We start from the raw sequence: 16969 nt of genomic DNA on the forward strand, positions 1-16969 counted from the left end.
GTATTTGATACATGGACTTTTCTTTAAGTCACATGGCTGAACTGGTGAGACAGGAACTAGAAAAATGGCCATTATGGGTGGAAAATTGACTGCATCCTTGACTCAAAGGATGGTGGCCAGTGGTAAAGTCCAACTAGTGGCCAGTTTTAGCAGTGTCTGATGGACTGACAGTGGGAAACATTTCCACTGGATGTTTTCATTAATCACCTGAAGAGTGGGACAGAATATATCCTCAGCGAGGTTGTGGGTGGGACCAAGTAGGTCAATACGCTGGAGGAATCTGCCAGGAGCTTCCTGAAACTCAGAATGACAAGTATACATCCCCTACAGAATTACCCTATAGAAATATCTGGAGTGGGGACTGACAGGCAAGGAAGCAGCTTTGCCAAAAAGCCCGTGAGGGACCTGGTGAACCCAAGTGGGAAACCCGAGCCAGCTGTATGTCCCTGTGGTAGGGAGGAGAGGCTGCACACAGCTCTATTACCAAGTGTAGTCAGCAGGCTTAGGGATATTATTTTTTCCCTCTCTATGGAATTTTTGACAATATTTTTAGAATATTGTGCCAGTTTCAAACATGGCTATAGGAGGTTAGATGGAGTCTTGATGTTTCAATGTGACCAGCTTCACTGCATCAATTAATGACATTTAATTACAGATCTCCATCAGGAAAGAAGGCACCTCTATGAACCCTCAGAAAATAGTGAGTTTGATACTGATTGCCCAAAATAGTATGAAGTAAAATCTTTTACAGAATTTAGAAATTTCTCTTTTGATTTTTCAGTCTGTTCACATCAAAAAGTACTCTATTCAAATATTTGAGCAAAGCAGTTCAGCTGATGGCCAAGGTTTATCTAACCACAGAATATAAGGTGTTGCAGAACAATTATCTGATACAGAAAAGAGAAATAACCTGTTGTTTATGCTAATAACCATACAGCCATTCTCTCTGAATCATAATGATTAATCATCCCATGGAACAGGTGTAATGAATTATTCCTGAGTTATTCTCAGGATTTCAAACATGTATGAAAACATGCAAAAAACAATTACAAGTGGCAGGCAGCAAAGGAAAACAATGGCAATCATTTTTTCATATAATATGTCTGAACACTAAATTGGCCTGAAATGTATTAATTAGATGTTCACAGTATGCAAACTTCATGCAATCTGATTCATAACACTGTTGCCAATTCTTCCAGCCACAAATGGGTCATTCTCATAACAGCACAGCTCTATTTATCTTGGCCACCCTGTCAGGAGCAGAAGCACAGGCAGTAAGGCCAAAGCTGAATGAGGATTTACACACTTTTATTGAGAAACTTAATTTTTTCAATTTGCCTAAATCATCATTTACTTTATGTGCTGCAATACTGCTGCCATCAGCATTAATAAATAATCTTGGCTTTGGCCTCCAGGTTGTGAGATTGATATGTACCATGCTCATGTTCCTCCTCCCTTGTTTTTTAACTGCTAATTAAAAAGCCTGAATTTCAACATTTTCTCCATCCCTTGAGGATTATTGATTTCTTTAAAAGGAGAGGGGAAATAGGGATGAGAGAGGTGATATTTTCACACCATCACTGGAGAGCAGGAAGCAAACCAAAGAAAGAAAAGGCACAGGGTCCAGCCCCCAGCTACTGCAGCTGTTGATCATCTGCTGCAAGGATTGCACTCCAGACAAGATTAGGAACATCAGAGGTAAATAAAGAAACAGCCTCCATCAAGGAAGATTCTCCATCCCCTCTGCAGTGCTCATGTACCTGCTTGATTCTTCTGTTACCCACTGATCCACAGTAACTGTTCAATGGCAGTGAGCAACAGTACATAATAGTCAAGAAGAGGAAATAACTAATTTGCTTGTGGCTCATTGAGAATTTTGCCAAAACATCAGTCAATCCTGTTATAGTCACTGATGTGTAAAAAAACAAATGGTCTTCAGTAATGACAAAAAAAGGCAAAACTGTCTTCCATAAACCCTACAAATAACATACTCTAAAAATTACTTTTTCTGCTCTAGTTAAAAAATGTGATTAAAGCTGTATTTCTGTGTAAGAGAGAGTACTGTACATTAGTACAGGATTTGTTGCATTGAATTCATGAGCTCAGCCACACTTGAGGACACAATGTGGAGTAGCAGAAACCAGAATGCAGGTGGAACAAGAAAAGGAACTCCCCTTCCTCAGAGGGCAGAGCATGTTCCCAGCCAGGTCATTCCCATTGTGGTGGTCTATGTGACCTTGAATTACCTTCCACAGCACATGCCCAAAGCCTAGCTGCAATATGCAAAACTGGTTAAATGAAGGCCATTCCTAGTGCATCCTCAAATTGGTGACAAAGTTTTCCTTGAAAATGGATGGGATTAAGCCTTATTCTTCCACCTGAGTTTGAAAAAGCTGGTACTATCATCAAAGTTACTTCAGAGCTCTTTTCCTGCATGAACATCCTGCACAATCTTAAGCAATCATATCACCTGCCCTTTGAATTTTGCTTACTGCCTGTGAAGAATAACATTTTTCCATTACCTCTTACCTGAACTTCATTACAACAGTAATTACATTATTATTTTCAAGATTCTGACATGGGCCAGAAAAGCTGTACATCTAAGGAGACAGCTGAGAAGTTTATAAAGGAAGACACCTTGTCTTCCCCAAGAAATACACAGTGGTCATTGCAGATAAATTAGAGAGTCATTCCAATTTCTGTTCATGAGCCACAGTTTTAACAGCAATGAAGAGATGATGTGTGAGGCATGTGAGTTGGCTGTTTGTTTGTTGATATTTAGAATTTTAAAAATAAACACACACCTCTCACAAAAAAAAAAAAAAAAAAAAAAAAAAAAAAAACCAAAAAAAATAGGGAAAAAAACCACACCAAGTTGCACAAATTGGTGATTGATACTAGGAACATGCACTGAAACAGCTCCTGGTAGGCACCAGGAGGCTCTGCCCATCTGGCCCTGGCTCCTCCAATGCATTCAATGCTGCCAGGAATCCAAATCTGTAATTACAGCTACCCAGTGCATGGAACACCCACGCTCCTTTGCCTTCTATTTTCTGTATTCACACAGCAGAGCTTCTCCTGCAGCTGGCTGCTCCCACAGAGCCCGAGGCACACGCCGTGTACGTGACGGGGCACCCCGAGCCTCGGGGCCCGTGCCAAGATGCCCCACTTGGGCTGCAGCTCCTTGCCCAGTGCCTGGCTGCTCCTCACATGCCCCCACTGTCTCCCCACTCTCTGCAAGAGCTGCAGGGACAGCACAGAGCTGGCTCCTCACACAGCCTGTGCTCCTGCAAATGCAGTGCCAGGCAGGAAGGCAGCCTGGTGTTTCAAGTGAGGAGCCAGTGACAAGTCATTGGTTACTACGGGGCAGCCCAATGCCAACAGAGCACTGCAGGCACAGGATCCTGTGCCAGATGAGAATACAGCAAGCAAGGAGCACAAAAGCGTCGTGACCAGAATCTGAGAGGCAAAATTTGATGATGGACTGCAGCCCTTCCAATGAGACTAACTGCCAGCAGCATTAATGAAATGCAAGTACGTAACTTATGGCACAGAGCACTAGAAGTATTGAACTGAAAAAGGGAAACATTTCCACAGCTATGAAGGGCTACAAATAAAACTGGGATTTATAGCAAACAGTTCCTAGTGCAGAAGCACGGCTCCCTGATGGTATTTCCACGTGAAGAGCAATGATTGGTGTCACATATCAGGTAACTGCAGAGAGTGAAACAGCTTCTCCTCCTCTTCTGGAATCCCTAGGTCATGGGCTGGCCCCTTTGCTTTTCTGATAAAGCTTCCAAAACCTTGGAGCAATCCCCTTCCCAAATACAAACTCATTGCTCAGATCTAACCTCAATGGAAGTCTGCTCTGACTACAGTCTGTAGAGCACCTATTAAATACCACATCTACAAGGTTGTTTTGTTCCTCTGTCTGAGTTTATCAGTGGAAATACCCATTTTGTTTAGATGCATTCATCGCTGGAATCTATGCAACTACAGCAAGGGTCACAGAAGCACACTGGTATCTAGACATAATCTTAAGACACTGAGGATCAATATATGTACCTGGTACTCCTCAAGCCTATCTCCTTTTCCTGAAAATGGGTATATGTGATAGAGAAGTCAGTAGCACGTGTGCTGCAGTGCTATTGCTAACAGCTCTGAGAAATGCCTCTGCCTGGGAAGAACAGCAATGGATTTCTGCAGTATATCAGGCACTGAAGTGCTTTCTGTTGGTCAGATTCTATTAGAAAAATATGTTTTATGGGGGAAGTTATTTCAAAACACTGCAGAAATTTGTGAATTAGGAAAAAAGAAAATCCCAGCAAATGTAAATTTCCCACCTTTCTCAGTAGAAAACCTGGCTGCTGCAGTTCATTATTTCTGAAACTCTTCTATTAGACTTTGCACTGCTGCAGACATCTCTGCTGGTATCAAGGCCCTATTCTATATATTCACATTCATATAAATGTGAAGAGACATCAAGTCATGTTAGGGAAGAAAACCCACAGAAGTTACAAGTAGGAGTACAAAAATATTAGTGACAGGACAGAAACTACAAGGACTACTGTAGTTCCTTGGTTCATCAATATTACCTTTACATTCTTCATCGCATTGTCATTTTACGTGGTGTGCATTACAATGTGATATTTTATGATTCCAAGGTTACAGAATTCCTGCTTTCAGTATCTCATCACATAAAATAACCATGTTCTAAAATAAAAATCTCTTCCTGACGTTCCTGTGGCTTTAAGTCTACACTTATTTCCTTCACTTCAAGCTTTGCAGAACAATTGCTGCAATTTTCTCAGTGAAGAAATAGAAAACAAAGAATTAGTATCAAACGTTGGGAGATCAATTTTCACAGACCCCATTGCTTGATAATTTAAATGCTAAGTACTGCAGCCAATTAGTCTAGACTGAAGTATTTGATGGGGGCAAAATTTAGGTTAACAAATACTGCATAATATTATCTGAATAATATAGAGCAGACTTCCTACAAAGATGAATTTTGAATCTGCCCATTATATGAAACAGGTGCAAAGAGTGCGTGGGAGAGGTGAATTCATCCCTCCTCTAAATGGCAGTATAAAATAAAATTAGGATATAAAATTTGGGGGTGTCTCACAGGGCAGTTTTTAATTATATACTTAGCAGCATCTTTGCATATAATCATTACCTCAGCCTCCTCGTTTGCATGTATATATTCTTTTGTGCCATGATCAAAGAACAAAGGTTAAATCCTTCTGAAACTCTATTCAAGCAGTGAAAATTGAAAACAGCTATTTTGAGGCTTTGAGCTCTTTTTTTTTGTGTTTTCCAACTGTCTGTATAATCTGCTTAAAATTCTCATTACTTGTTAAACCATGTATTCATAGTGTGATGTTGTAGGGCACAAGTGAACCAGCAGAGCTTTAAGGAGAGCCTTTTCAATGGTCCTCCCATGGAAGAGGGAGAAACAAAACGAGGTCTCCAGCTGGGACACTGGCTGGCTGCTGGAGGACTTCCACTAGATCTTCACCCCTCCCATTCTTCTCCTGCACCCAGTTTTGGTTTGCATGCAAGAGTTTGGTATGGAAACACTAGAATTGCTGTCTAGTGCTTTGTTACCATGCTTGTGGCACACAAATGAAGTCCCTTCTCTGTCCTGAGTGCAATGGATAAACATCCAGGCTTGGACCTGGGGAGGATGGGAATTGACGGAGAGGCAGAGCCATCCTGGTGTCAGTGACGAATGATGAGACTGGGTCTGCTGGGGCCATGGGGCTGTCTGTCACTTCCTGCCTAGAAAATGTCTGGCTTGTGAGTTTTTCTTCTTCCTCTACTGCCACCTGTACGAACACCAAGCTATGTGTAATGGCCATTCAGTATTCCTGGCTACCTCTGAGGAAGTCCTCAGTGCCCAGTTGGAATTCCTGGCTTGTGTTTGGGCTAGGTTAACACTGAAAATAACCCAATTACTGCAAACTTCCTCTTCTTTCTAAATAGAAGCTGGCATGACCTGATCAAGGGTTGAAAGCTTTAGAATAAGACAAGGGAAGATGAACTACCGAGCAGATGAAAAGCACTTGGTGTGGAAACAGCTCAGCAATCCCTCTTTTTAACAAAACCTGGACAGATGCATTTCTGTAACACATCCAGCTCATCCTGGTGTCACATCACCAAACCAAGAGAATATTGACATAGAGGGTGTCAACACACAAATGCCACATTCACACAGTCACAGCATCAAGAAGTATTTCAAGGTTCATCTAGCACCAGATACTGAAATTCACCTGCCATCCCAGCCTATAAAACTGACTCAAATGCTCACTGCTGGAGAAAACCTCTTCCTTCTTCCAGTCACAGGCTCCTGAAGCAATAGCCACTGAAGGCTGGATGAGATTCTCTTTCTGGGCTGGTGATCACCTTTTAGTAAAGAAAAATGTTAACAGCTTAAACTGTTAGTTTGCAGCCCTGCAAAAATAAAAAGATAGCTCTAGAATATTAGCTCTTCCCTACAACCTCCTGATGATCTGAAAACATGGAATAAACTTCCTTTCTGTCCCAGGCACACAACCTTTAATACCAGTTATGAACAGCACATCACCAGGCTATTCTCCAGGACTGGGCAGTTGCATCAATTATTTCTATTGCACCACAATCCATTACAAAGAGGATGGCCAAGTTCAGCCTTTCTCAACAGACCCATAGCTCAGGTCTGCCACAAGACATATTTGAAATTTCAGTTACCAAAGGGATATTTGGATTTGCATTGATAATTAATTGCTTTACATTATGCACACATAGAAAGATGCATAATGGGTGGATTGACCGGAACATACTATATTTAAAAAGGTTTTTGGCTAGTAAAATGTTCTAGAGAGCTCTTCACTGGACACATTTTATTCTTTTACAGTGGTAGTCCTTTAGATAGATTTTTGTCCAAGTTTAGTCTACTGAAGATTTGCTGGGAATAAAGTGAGGATGACTCGGGAGCAACACTCAGATGCACTGTTCAGCTTCAGCCTCTTCCACAGCCTTCCTTTAGATGAGTTGGAGATTAGGAATGAGCAGCAGAGAAGGAAGCCCAGCAGGATGTGAAACACCAGGTGAGGCTCTCTGGCTATGATGTTCAATATTAATAGCTTCTTGGAAAGAAAGAAAAATTTGAACACCCTATTTCTGTCATGCAGTGCCAAGGCAGACATGGATTTTGGATGGAGATATTGGAGTATTTCTTTTTACTCCACAAACTCTGTCCTTCTTTCAAGAAATGCTTCCACCATATGGTAGAAAGAGCCATAAAATCAGAGAAAATATCATCTGGATATTTAGTCAACTGCTGTTTCCAGAAATTGTAGCATCCTCAGTCATATAAGAAAAAGGCAGTAAAAGTAGGGCTTCCACCTGCAAGTCTAAAGGCCCTCTGGCATTCTGGCCTCTTCAGAAGACTGGCTGAAACTAGGTTAAAATCTTCAATTAAAAAATGTCAATTCACTGAATATATATTCAGCACTACAATGTTAAAGAACACCCTTTGCTGCCTTTGACCCTTTCCATCTAAATACCAAAGGTCTGATTTTTATTACTTGAATTATTGTGTCCACGCACAGACACAACCCTCCTCTTGAAGGAGGGCTGCAGATGCTCAGGGACATCTGAAAAACAAACTACTTAGCAAAGGAAGAGCCTATAAACTAGAACAATACGAAAGAAATTATCCAAAGGGCAGCACTCTACACTACTGGAGTACTACTGTCACTGTAAATTTTCCCTTATTTTCCCCCTAAGAGCTATCAGTATGTCTTGATGACTGCAAAGGCACACAGGCATGTGTCTCCTGCCTTCCAACACCTTTCCAACGTTTCAGGTTTTCAGGTTTTCAGACACAGCACCAGTCTGAAGTTCACTGCATCACTCCTGCTTCCTTCAGCACCTGCATCCTGCATTCAGAGGAGAAGAAGCTCATCTACAGTGCACTGCAGCACACAAATCTTATACATAAAATTAATTTTACATGAAATTACTTTTGGAGACATAGAAAGAAAATGGAGAGAATAAAGCCAAAGGGCAAAGCCAACATTCTAGGAAGGCAGAAGTGTACAAAATATACTCTAAGTGAAATTTAAACCCCTTCATAAAGCAAACAAACAAAGAAAAATTCAAAGTGATACAATGCAGTGTAATTCAAGCCTAATGTTGCAAATACTAAAAAATCAGCAAATGAAGTAGATGCCTCATGTGGCTTTTTCACTATATTGTGCATAGAGAGCAACTTGGAAAAAGATACTAAAAATTTGCATGCTTTCCTCCTCATGATGGCAAAATTTTAGTCTGATGATTTTTATCATTTCAGAAAAAACCACATGCCATAAAATTAATAGTAAGAGGAAACTAATTAGAGTTTGCACCTATGCAGAAAACACAATTCAATCTCCTAAATAATTAAAAGCATTTCTAAGTGTCAGCTTTTCTTATCGCTATAAAAAAAAAATCGGTTTATATTGCAGCTGAGATTAATATTTTTGGTATCTGAATGGAAACAAATGTCTATTAAAACTGTGTGATGGCCTACAGCTTTAAAATAACCACATCCCCTCGTTGCCAGTTGCAGTGATGGCTATGGATGCAGCATGCTAAGTTATTCCATCACGAGTCACACGCTCGCAGGAGCACTGCAAAGTGAAGATCAAGGTTAAACAGTTAGCAGGGATTTCTAAGGGGGAAGATGGCCCTGTGACCTTGGAGCTCTGACAGATTCCAATCCAGGGAAACATGGTATGGAAGGAATCAGATGTCACCCATGTTCTTCACAGGAGCATTGTTTTTAATTAGATACAAAGCATTTCATGTCTAAAAGGCCAACTAGGTAAGTCAAGAGTTCACTGCAAACAGTGTGCTGTTTCCAAAAGTCCCCACATTAATTTGCTACAGGATAGATGCTTTACTCCCAAATTCAGTGCTTGTACTCATCTGATATAGAAAATTCTCCTGCACTGAAACCCTAATGGAGGCAGCTTTGAAAAAGACTCATGGCACCTATTTTCACTAGAAGGTGTGCAGCTGCTTTGCAGCAATTCCCAAAAAACCAGCACCATTCTCATGAATGGTTTCCCAATGTGAGCTGATTAATATTACAGCTAACAGCACTGCCCCAAACTTTGCCTGGAATTTCCTCCCTCTAACTGTTGCACTAAAGATGCAATTTCATAATCCAGGCACGAAGGTGACTTCTGCCAAGCAGAGGAAGGGACTGGAGCTTGACAGGGTGCCGGCTCCCCTTGGCTCATTTAGGGGACAGAAAAGCAACTCAGCGAGGCTGTGTCTTACAGAGATCCAAAGGAAAGAGGCCAGGAAACTTCATGCTGGGATTTTTCCCAGGTTTAACTCTGTATATTCATCCACAGCTTCCCATGAGCCAAAGCAAAGTTGAGACTGCCTGGTGTGGCTGCAGACCTGGTAGCAGGCACAGCCCTATGCCCTGTCCAAATCTTTTTCTCCTGGCAGATTCCAACTGTCCTTCCCTCCTGTCCTCACCTCCTACCTCATCCACACACATCCCAACGTTTGCTTCAAGCAGCCTAAGTACTCCCTCCCAAAACGATACTTCTTGACAGGCTTAAAAACTTGGCAAAAATTAGGGTATGCTTTCACAGAAAAAGATTTTTTAAAAGGTAAACCCTCTTATGGGTTACTGATATGTAGAAAAAGCATGGGTTTAATGAGTAAAAAGAAATTCCACTTTGTTCTTTATTTCAGAAACAGCCTGAACTTCTGGATGCAGTTTTCACACTGGAAGCTGTTCCAATGGAAATCTTGGTGCAGCCAAAATGAAAGGAAGCTCTGCTACGACTTCCAATGGTATTTCCATTAGTTTTATTACCCCTATCTCTACTTAACACAACGCCCTTAAAAATTATTAAAAGAAGTAAAATGCCTCTTTTTTTCCTTCCTTATCTAAGGAAGAATACGATATTAACCAAACCAATTTCTTTAAGTAAAATGACACTTTGGACATCTCGTTTTAATTTGACAACTACTTAGTTTGCTTTCAAATCAACACCCTCTGTATTTCTAACTACATGTTAACAACGTGGCTGAGCATGATCCATATTTACATTTTCTAAGCCAAACTCACTCTGCTTTCTGAACTGTTAAAAATTAGAACTGCTAATAAGAAAAAGAAGAAGAAGAAAAAGGCTACTATTTGTTTCTAAATTATTATCAGAAGAAGGCAAGTTTCAGATCATTCCAAGCTTAATAACTACTGCCAGAGTTGTTTCTACCATTAGGAGTTGTCAGCAGATTGGTTTCACTTAATGGACAGCCAAACTCAGCTTCACTGAACAGCATTTCCTTGGGAAAAACGGAGTTTGCAAAAACTTTCATGTGGAGCAAATGAACAGGATGCCGGCAGTAAGATGTACTTCAAAATGAAATGCAATCTGCTCACAAAACTGTCATATAGTTTTGTTCTACTTTTTTAGCAATTCCTGTTGTCTAGCTGTGTAATCCAATTGGCAAAAACAATACAACCAATATCCTGAGATAGCAGAATTTTGCATGAAATTCATAAATAACACTAAGTTGAAAAATAACTTGATTTTTTTTTTCTTTTAAGTACAGGTCCAACTCTTTCTAAGGAGATCAAGAGTTTGACATACCAGATCATAATAAGACATGGAGGAAAACGGCTTTTCAAAAAGAAAAAATAAACTATCCCAAACTGCTTCCCTACCTGCTGGGCTATTTGTTTCATAACCAGAGCAGAACAAAGGGTTCTGAACAACAAGCTACGACACTTGTAATTCAGCTCATTTCTCTTATCCTGACAGAAAACTATTGGGAAATATATGGTGATTTTTTTTTTTCCTAATTAATTCCAAAATTGAATGGAAACTAAAGGAGGAGAAAGATTAAGTGAGCTGTAGCAGAGGTACCCCTGCCCTTCACATGCTGCATCGTGAGATGCCTTGCTAGGAGAAATCTGCCCAGACCTCATACAGAGATGTGAATGCTCTGCACTGGGCTGGAGATTGAAGCTCTAATTAGGTACCTGTGGGAGAGCAAGGAGTCTCCCTCTCCCTCTCTCCCTGGTGATGCCCAGCAGCCAGAGACAGCATTGCAGCACATCTCTGCAAAGAGCTCTCTTGGTAACCTCTATTCCCCCTCTATATTTTTAATGGGAGGTGTGCATGTCCATGTGTGCTTGTGTTTTCCTTCTGTTATAAACTGGTTTTAACACATGAACAAAGCCTGGGGGGAAGTGATGGGAAAGGTTTGGAGGAGGATGCTTTTGAAGAATGGGGTTTGATAGCTGGATCACTGAACATCTGTTATTTGGTTAAGTGGTCTCATTTACATTAAAGAGGAAATACAAGAGTAACACAGCAATTCATGGATACAGGAGCAGTGTCCACAAGCAGATGTGGATGCCTGTCCTGCTCTATTTAGTGTCTGGGTTTAGAAGCTTGCTCAGAAGCAAAAGAGCCTCAGTCCCCTCCTCGTGCTTCATGTGCACCATTCCTTTACAGAAACAGTGTCTGCAGATGAACACTGGCTGCCAAAAATGTGACAAATTCAAACAGACAAGCTCTCGTAATTACCAGAGAAATCTGTATACAAAGGAGGAAAGGGAACTATGCTTCATGGGAAAAAAAAAAAAAAAAAAAAAAAAAAAAAAAAGCCCAAACATCATATATGAAAACAAGACAAAGGGAGCTATTGTTGAAATGAGTCTTGCCAGTTCCCAAAACATTTGATTTTCTTTTTTGCCTTAGGCTTTAAGAGTAAGTGAATACCTTTTTTTTTTTTTTTTCTTGTAAAAATAGTTATTCTGCATTTCTTCTATCTGGGAGAGAGAAAAATAAAAAATAAGAAAATCAGCCTCTCCACCAACTCTGCCCCGTGCAACACACAAGAGTCTAAACAAAATGTAACTTTCCATCTGAGAACACCTGAATTCAGAAAAAAACAGTATCACAAAACTACTAAAGGCATGCAGTTGCCCTGCTAAGCCCTACTCAGCAGTACAAATTTAATAATCAACCCACTGCCTCAGAATCAACATCCAAGACTTTTTGTTGCAGGCACAAAGCAGCAGAGCAGTAGGTCAGCCTGAAAGGCTTCAGCTCTCATATAGGAGTTAGTCAAACAACACTGCAAGATTCAACTGGAATATTTTCATCATGTTCCTGAACCTCTTCTCATGATTTTGCAGTTTGCAGATGACAGTGCCTCCTGCCCTGCCCCAGCATCCTGCAGCAAATCTTGTTCCCAAATACAAAGGCAGCACCATCCTATTCCCGTGACCACACAGACTCTCCCATCATCCTGGTAACACTCATTATATCATACTCTTATCATACTCTTATCACCATTATCTCTCCACTGAAAGCTGATTTGAAAAAAATGACTTAGTCATCTCATGGTTCCAATGTAAATCATTAACAAGAACTTGCTTATTTTCTGACCTCATCCAACTTTACTACTTTTTTTTTTTTTAATTACTCCTTGAAGTAACTCTGAATGTAACAACTTCCATTTAGTATCTACACGAACAGCAGAAAATACTAACACAGCCATTTTTCTCTAGTGAAGTTTTCTATTTTATCTCAGGTTTGTAGGTAGGATTTGCATAAGAATCCCACTCTGCTCAACAGATATACATACAGATTTTACAGGTGAGGGATCTCCTGTTATGGGTAATGTACCTACCACACCACTTCAAAATTATGCCAGTATGCCAAAAATGCAGTGCTACTATTTGGAGACTGTTTCATAATGCACTCATGAAAGAAACTGGATCACAAAAGATGTTATTGCCATTGCCTGGGAAAGTCATTACTGGGGAGCCTGACGCCAGTGGAAAACCTTCCACATGCACTGGCTGCTCACAGCGAGTCAGCCTGGGCCAGCAGCACCACAATTAATTAACCACAACCATTTCCTCCTCTCGACACAAATCTCACCATGGAAATTTGCTCCATGCTAATGCCTAAAACTGATTTTTATCACTGTAGATGAGACATAAGCAGAATGAGTTTATCTTTTCAGAAGAAAACATTTCAGGGCCAATCCAGTGGTTTCAAGATGCATTAGGGAAAAGCTAATTCTGACAAAGTCATTCATTTTATAACTCTGATTTTCACAGGAATGCTTTGCTGATATTTCTAACTTGCACACTTCTTTTGTAACTCACTTCAAAAATGGATAATCAATAACAAAAATCACTCTGTTCAGAATCTGTGATGTTGGGATGCCCAAGAGACAGGTGGGTTGGCATGATCCTGATTAAAACAGTCACACAACAATTTGCAAGGTCTACAAAATTTGGAAGTCTTTTGACTGACATATATTGCACAAGATAGAAATTTTCTTTACACCGATTATTCATACATTGCTCAGGATCTGCAACTTGCCCTCAAAATGGCCAATGTCATGAATTGGTAAGGATCACTATTAGCCACCACATTTGTAGACTGAGCAAAATGAGTGTATCTTTCTCAGAGAATAAATTAACAGCACTTAATATGATGTTTTGGAACAATCACACAAAAACATGAAAGGTTGATTTTGCTTTTTAATGCTGGAAAGGAATTTATTAAGTTGCTTTTATGTAATATTTTGGCACTTATCTGGCAGAAATTTGAGATTTAATACATAACATTAATGTAACAATGTTTTCTGTGAAATATAATCTGGCACATTCTTCTCTCCACCATATGAAAAATAATTCACCTACAATTTCTCCTAGATATATATTACTCTCTGAATTTGAATGTTTTCCCTTTTCTAGTTTAAAGCAAAACAAACGGAAAACCACAAAAACCTAAATCAACTTTGCCAGCTTAACAAAGTTGTTGGGATGTACTATCAATTACTCTTTCTAGCCCCACAGTCACATATTGAGAAATCTTTAGGACACACTGCAAAGGAGTAGTACAAGAAATGCACAACTGCAAAATGTAAAGAAAGTACCCTCCAAGGCAGGAAACTAAACTTCCAAGACTGTCTTGTTCTGATGGTTTTCAGTTCTGCAGAGCTTTCTATTTTTCTTTTCTTCAATTTAGCCCTGGGAAGCTGTTGTGGGAGGTATTATCTATTTGATGGGGATTTTTTTTTCTCCAGATTGTAGCCAAAAATAGATGATGAGAGGAAAAAATAAATTAAAAAAAAAAAGAAAGAAAATCTCATGTAAATAGCCTCAGAAGATGTGATTTACAAAAGAAGAAACCTGCCAGCCACAGATTAAACCACACTATATTAGTTCTGAAACAGAATTAAAATGAATAGCATCATTAACTTCATCTGCTAAGAAGTCATCCCCCTTCTGCACAGAATGAGTTTCTGCTGAGGAAGATTCCTTGCCCACATCTCATCCCCAGACAGTGTGGGACAAAAACACACACTGGCTGTGCTCTCCTGCTTCAGACAACTGAAGGTGACAGAAGACAAAGAGAGGAACCTACTAAAATGGGTTCACCACAAGAAGAGGATTACACAATCTTAGATATAATTTGCACAGTCAATGAAGAGAAATAAAAAGAGGAATGAAGGCATTCAGCAAATGACATACACACACACACTAATAAAAATGAGAAAAAGCTCACCACTTCAAAACCCAATAATAAACAATATTATTCCATTATATTATAGCATGTCAGAACTGTCAAGCAAGTCTGTAGATGTTAATAAAGTTATGTAATTGTTTAGACTGAAATGCAGCACAGTAATAGCTAAAATACTTTGCAGATGGGAAAAAGACTATTAAGCCTGCTCTTGATTCTATGTTTGCTCTTACACACCCTGACCATGTATCTAAGAGCAAACAGAAAAGTTTTTTTTTTATTTGACTTATTCTTAAAAATAAATACCATAAAAACCAAATAAAATGGAATATGAATCTGATCCTAAGTTACTGGGCAGAGGTGCTGGGTAGAGTTTGTCCCTATCTTTTTCAGTTACTCATCAACCACATAAATAGTCATTAATATTTTTCCACTTTCAGAGTTGTACATGACAATTTCAGTGTTGGAGAAACATGGAGGTATCTTTGTCTAAACCATGACACCACAACAGGCTGTGTTCTGCACCCACCCTATGTCTGTGGGATAATAAAGTCAAACAAATTTTTTAAAAAAGAATCTTTGACACAAAAGGAATAATTATTTTTTACTTTAAATTTGAAATTTCAGTTGAAAAACTTCTGTCAGACAGGACAAAGTGCATTTCTTTCCAGACTACAAAGTACCGCACAAACTACTGAACATCTGCTTCAGAGGCAGCAGAACAGAGCTATGTGTCCCAGCCAATGCATGACCCATGCAAACTCTCCCTGCTGTTACATAGCAGTAGCTTATTCAATCTCCTCTTTATACCAAGAAAGCTTGTCAGCAATCAAGGGGTTAAATCCCTCTTCTCATCTTCCTCCTCTCCTCAGCTTCCCACACAAGACTGAACCTATTTCATAAATGAGAGCTGTCCTCCTACATAAGATTCATATTAATAAAACCACTCTTGGAGGAGCACAGGCTCCATCTATCCCAGCACATTCAGCAGTGCCAGGCAGTGTTCCTGGGAGGGGGAACCTGCTGGTCTGCACTCTCCCACTGGGAGATGGCCCCTGGCAGCACCTGGCCCCAAACCAAGTCTCTGGCCACGCATCAGCTGGGATGGACCAGCCTGGTTTGGAGTGTGGGGCTCAGCAGTGCTGGCCAGGGCTCTGCTGGGCCAGCTGGCCCCACTGCCCAGGCAGCCACAGCCTTTCCATGCACTGGCAAAGCCCTGCAGCTCACAGGCTGTGCAGCCTTGGAGCTCCAGCTGCTTCACATTCAGGGGTCCTTAGCAGCCCTTGGACAGCAGAACCAGCTCCATGGTACGTGGTCCCCACAAGTTAATTCTCCTCTGACTGTGGATACTGACAGCATTGCCAGCAGAGAAAATGCACTGTAACACTGGTGAGGGATCTCCTGTGGCCCAGGCAAAAATATCTGTCATCAGCTGGGTAGTGTAAAAACCCAGTGAGTTAAAGTCTGGGGAATGTGCTCTGTTTGTGTTAGTTAGCATGCAATCACTCATATCACCTGTGTGATACTGGAACAAACCATTATTTAAAATGGACTTTATTAGTGCAGAGTACAGGCTCTAGATACCACTGCCTTCTACAGCTGCACTGAGCTGGGGGACAGCTCTTCAGCAAAGGCATTCAGAACTGCCTATCATGTAACTCTTTAAACTGACAAATCAAGATTTTTTTCTTGCGCCCAAATATAACTTCACCATACATAGGAAAGATCAGACAAGTGCCACTGGATTTTATTATATTGCTTCAATAAAATACAAATGTTAAGAGGGCAGAACAAGTGATCTGAGGGCATTATTATCCTCACCAGCCAATACTCCACATTATGGATCTCCCAGGATTCAAACCTGTTTCATTCCCAGGTCTGTCCCACATCCCTCATGGTCAGAGGTGTCTGCAAAAGCTGACAACAGAGAAGCTTCCACTAAGACAGGTTTTAACTAACTTCTGCCACCACTTTCCTTAGCACCTGGAGTGAAGGACAGAGCAGGAAGCCACACACACAGAGGGATCTCTGGTAGAGCATGTTATGTGTAGTAGATATAATTTGCGCCATTTCTAATATGATATATGTGATATTGAATATTTGTTAGAGTATGCATGTTTGTATTAGGATTTCCCCCCCTCACAGGCGCAGGTGAGACTGGGTGTAGATTGGAAACTGATTTACAAGTAAGAAGGTACTCGACAGGAGATGGGCCATGTCTGGGGAGATACAGAAACCCCAGGTGCTGATCGTTCGCGTAAACGACCCGAGATGGATATCATGGAAATCCTGAGGCGTGAATACAGCGTTCCCGTAAATTTCATCAAAGGATTCAACAAACTCCAGACAGTGATTTGTTCTCCCTCATCACCAAAAAAGAAAATCTTATTAACATATAGACTCTGAATAGAAGAAAA

General features: G+C 40.4%; 1 protein-coding gene across 9 annotated transcripts in view; it reads right to left on the bottom strand.

Moving 5' to 3' along the window:
• Positions 1–16969, bottom strand: part of DIP2C (disco interacting protein 2 homolog C) — a 313817-nt gene that overhangs the window by 194444 nt on the left and 102404 nt on the right. The window lies entirely within an intron of this gene.

Source organism: Taeniopygia guttata, chromosome 2, assembly GCF_048771995.1.
Source record: "Taeniopygia guttata chromosome 2, bTaeGut7.mat, whole genome shotgun sequence".
NCBI classification, from domain to species: domain Eukaryota; kingdom Metazoa; phylum Chordata; class Aves; order Passeriformes; family Estrildidae; genus Taeniopygia; species Taeniopygia guttata.